This window comes from Micropterus salmoides, unplaced genomic scaffold (genome assembly GCF_014851395.1).
Source record: "Micropterus salmoides isolate LMB-PRFRI ecotype aquatic unplaced genomic scaffold, ASM1485139v1 Ms_hic_scaffold_8, whole genome shotgun sequence".
Lineage (NCBI taxonomy): Eukaryota > Metazoa > Chordata > Actinopteri > Centrarchiformes > Centrarchidae > Micropterus > Micropterus salmoides.
Window position 1 is genome coordinate 29976862 of NW_024044570.1, and position 5000 is coordinate 29981861.

Sequence of the window (5000 nt, forward strand, 5' to 3'; positions counted from 1 at the left end):
ACTAATGTGTTTGTTATTACCACGCTGCTGAAACAGCGCCAGCCTTTAATACGTTTTTATGTGATAAGGTTCTGCATTACAGTTTAGTTTTGCTTATATCACGTCTTGACTAATGAGGCTAGTCAGGCTATTTTATCATAACTGGGACCTTGATTCATTGTGTTAGCTGTTGTTCTCACGGTGTTTACTGTATGTAAGGTTTTGGACACATTATAAGGTCCTAAAGGAATAGTTTGACAGTTTGGGAAATACACCTTCTTACCGAGAATTGATGGGAAGTTTGACCACCACTCACATCTGTATGTTAATTATAAGCTACAACAGCGGTTAGCTTAGTGTAGCATACCATTCACTATTAACATGTAATATCTTGTTTTCTTTAGTCCGTACAAAACCGAAGTGTAAAAAGACACGTTGACAGGTTTCAGACAGAGCCGGGTTAGCTTTTACCGCTTGTTTCCAGTAATTTGTGCTAAGCTAAGATAAGCGTTGCAACTATTCTTTACCTCAACAAAATCTCAACAAAAAAGTGTATGTACGCATATTTCCCAAAAAGTTAAACTATTCCTTTAACATGACAAATTGAGTTTTTTGAGGTTTAGTCCTTTTCACAGTTTCAGTTTCAGAGATTAGTAATTAACACTGCATGCTGAGCTTTGGAGTCCTGGCTTTGTGCAGTGTTTAGAAAAAGATTAGAAATTGCAGTAGTTCACAAAAGCTACAGCAAACAGCGTAAAGTCTGAGTTGATGGCCTTGAGAAGTGGTCATTATATTACCTGGACATGCTGCATTTTGTAAACTGTGGAAATTCTGCAGCCAGTTTTTGCAACTAACAGTTTTTATGTGCCGTGTGTGTGTGTGTGTGTGTGTGTGCGCGCGTGTGTGTTGTGGCTGTGTAGGGCCATGCGTCGGCCTCGCTGTGGCCTCCCAGACAGAGAAGTGGCTGAGATAGATGATGGCGTGAGGAAAAAACGCTTTGCTCTCACTGGTCAGCAGTGGGGCAAAGATCACATCACTTACAGGTTTATAGCACTATTATGTAAAAAAAATAAGACAACACTAAGGAGAAAGTTTAACCAACTCTAATATACCTTTTCTTCTTGTTCTAGTAAATGAATCAACACGTCCCCTCCTCGCTGGGCGAGGAGCGGACTTTGATGCTATCCGCATGGCCTTTGACGTGTGGAGACGGGTCACACCACTCACTTTTGAGGAGTTACCTGCCGAAAACAACATGAACATCAACAGCAGCCAAGCAAGCTCGCTGACATTCTGTTGTTGTTTGCCTCTGGTTTCCATGGTGATATGTCATTGTTTGATGGCGAGGGGGGTCGCTTGCCCATGCCTACTACCCTGGACCAGAATAGGTGGGGATACCACTTTGATGCTGATGACCTTGGACACTGGACAACCAAAACCCAGAAGGTTAGTGGGTTGATTTTCCCTGTGGGGATTGAACCTGTAACTTTCTGGTGAATTTCTATAATCATTACCTGCTTATCTGTGGTCTTGTCTATCCTGGTCAACTGAGCAGGCAGATTTTGATTTCTTCACTAAGTTGTACAACAACATTACCAAACAAATTCATGGGTTAATGCTACATGATGCCCCTTCCTTTATGTGAGTTTTACAAGGTACTTATGTGATTGCAACGCCCGTGCTGTTTAATAAGTATCAAGAGCTGGAGTTGTGTGATCACTTGTACTGTTTGTCTGAGTTTAGGGACTACTTTTTGAAAAGTTGTCAATGATATAGAGAAGTAGGCAACAAATGCTGGTACTTACACAGAAGCCACAGATGAAAGAAAATCTTGAAATGTGGTTTTCCTCTGGTTTTCTGCAGAAGATTATTATTTGTTATTCGTACAGTTTGCAGTTACTCAAATTAACATGTATTTTTAATAGAAATTACAATGTATCGTGTTATATGTGTTATCGGACTTTGTTGCGTGTATTTCATTATGTACATATGTGCATACTATATGTGTGTAACTGTTTGTCTTGCAGGTGTAGACCTCTTCCTGGTTGCAGTCCATGAGCTTGGTCATGCTTTGGGTCTGGAGCACTCAGACAACCCCAGTGCCAAAATGGCTCCTTTCTACCAGTGGATTCACACACACAACTTCACACTACATGAGGATGACATCAAAGGAATACAGCACATATATGGTAAGAAGCACATGCTGTACTGCCACACCTATTTAAAACACTATATTTGCAATTAAGTGACTCTACCAGCAGAAATTGGTCTGAATAATTTGAGACCCAGTGAGTCCTTTAATGGTAGTATTCTGCTAATCATGCAAAAATACTTGTCATTTGCAGACTGCAAAGAGACAGTGTACACAAAAGAGATGATGTGAAAATGCCGTAATGACTAAATGGCGGGACTGGAATGAATTTGGTTTTATGTTTGCTAGATTCTCTATTGTCAATGACACAGCACTTTCCAACTATACAGTCAAAAAAACATTTTAGCAAGTTTTATGGAGAATAGTCCCCATTTATTAATTTGAGCAATGCTAACAAAGCAATTTGGCAAAAAAAGCTAAGCTAAGCATTGGTTAAGCTGAAAGACATGATACATAAAGACAACCCACCATCTGTGGCTGTGTGTATTCTTCTTGACAGTATATAACATCATGTAGATAACTACCATAAAGACATTGTGGTCCTTGTCCATTTCCCCTTTTCCACACATCCATTCAGAACTCCAAGTCCATAACCCAGCTTTGTTTAAAATGATTAAAATCTAAAATGTATCTACAACTACAACCTTTTTAAACTTTGCAGGGACACACAAACAGTGTAAAACAAAACAGTGAACTCCCATGTCTTTGATGTTTTGGCCTCGTACTCAATCAAGCTTCAAAATCACTGTGAGGTTGGAGTGCGGAATATCAGCTTTAATTTTATTTTGTGTTACATGTTTCAAAGGATAACAAGAAGCCTTGAAAGAACCTTTGTGCCAACCACACACAACACCAGTGAGACTTTGCTCAAAACAGCATATAATGCATGCCGTTATGATGTCATGCTTTTGCTGCATGAACGGATGGCATTGTTAATTGACAGATGGCATCTTTGTGTGTGTGTGTGTGCGTGTGTGTGTTGTCTACAGAAAGAGCATGTGTGAATTATATTAGAGTGTACTGTGAGTATGTGTTGATGTGTTTCCGCTGTGGCCCAGTTATAAGAGCTGTAGTTACAGGCCAAAATACTTGTTTGTCTCTTTAATACGGACATAGATTCGTTACGGACATTGTTTATACTGAAAAACTGATAAATTATTTATTTTGCTTTAGGCAAAAAAAAGGATTTTCCACAAGGTTAATGTTGTCCTTTAAAAAAAAAAAAGTATTTCTTTACTGTCCATTGTTTCGACCTGGTCACATCTCTGGTTTCACATAACAGATAAAATGTGATTCAGTTTGGGAATGTTGTCTATGGTTTTAGTTTGCCCAGCAAACCCCAAGTCTTTCCATACCCACACAATGCTGGCCTATTGATACGCCTACACTAGACATCTACACCAGAGTGAACTAGAGTTTTGGCAAATCTTGTAGGTTTTCAGCTGTAAATAGTCTAAGGTAAATGTTTTGACTAAAATTATATACTAGTTTCCTTTATTAAACCGATCTAAAGGATTGCAATATAGAAAAGTTCTGATTGGATGAGAAATGTTTAATTAGAGTGACACAGAATAAACTTTGTTGGTAGCAATAAACATTTGGGTTCCTTTTGTAGAGGTTTTTATAGGATAAACTGTCAGCTTTTCAGTTTTCTGCCTCCCATGTCATTTCATGTCATCAGCTGCTCATCTGTTGATTTATATTTTAACTATTGTGAGAGAAAAGTTAAAAGTAACAATCAGGGGGCTCAATTCCAGCCCAGTGCTGGAGCATCCAATATTTGCCATAAAAGGTAGTCAGATATATTACAAACTAACAATATGAACTAATATATATAAGTAATTCTAAGTACTAAAATACTTGATATTTTAATACATGAATATTGCTATAAATAAATAAAGGCACGTTTAGCTTTAAACTTCTAACAAAAACATTTAAAAGGGAAAAAAGACATTATAGTAAATAGTAAATTTGACATAGTAATATTCTTATATTAACAATGGATCAAATGATTGTGTAATGTAAAAGGTGTCGCTTGTAGTCATGAAACCAAAGAAAGTTATGACCAACTCTGCAGTTGCCCCTCAGCGCTACCGCGCAGTTTAGCTTCTTTCAGCACATTGTTTTGGTTTTGCAGCCCAGAACAACTGTTTTGGTTCACTTTCATCAACCTCTTTTTCACCCACAGCAGGCGGCTGTTTTCAGCCAACAAGCTTTAAAATCCCACTGTACTCTTATCTGCCCAACACCAAACAGCAGACAACGTTAACATCTAGCTGGTGAACATAGTGGAGCATTTAGTAGCTAAAGAGCCAGATTTTTCCTTAAAGAGTTGGTTGAGACCAAAACAGAGCTATAAAGAGAGGGAATGTTGGACTTTATGTCATCAGGTTGACACAACCCACAAATGAAAGCTCCATGTGGTGGCATGCAAAAAGACATTATAAGGTGATACTATGACAATATTGTCCCCAAGTTGCCAAAACACAATTTAAATGAATGCAACTTTAACATCGACACGACTGCCTGCCAATGTACAGGGGCTTTAATTTTGAAAAGGTGCCCCCCCCCTCATTGACACGATTCCACTCTGTGCTACTGCTAGCAGTCATTTTTTTTGTCCTGTGATAAAAATAGCCAACTAATAGGTCTTTCATCAGCTAGTGAGCTTTTCAAGGCTGTAAAATACAGGTATACTGTATAAGGAAGAGTCCATTATGTGTGAAATGAAAATAACAGAATGAAACACATTTTTTAGAATTTACAGTCTGTCTGCCATGTTGCCTCTAATACTGCTTTAATACACTGGGAAAAAGCATAGCTTAGGAAACTAAGACTTGTTTACCTTCACTATCTGTAGCCCATATTT

General features: G+C 38.3%; 1 pseudogene; it reads left to right on the forward strand.

Annotated features, from left to right (window-relative positions):
* The first annotated feature begins 1398 nt into the window (after positions 1–1398).
* LOC119893465 overlaps positions 1399–5000 on the forward strand; it is a 12727-nt pseudogene continuing 9125 nt past the window's right edge.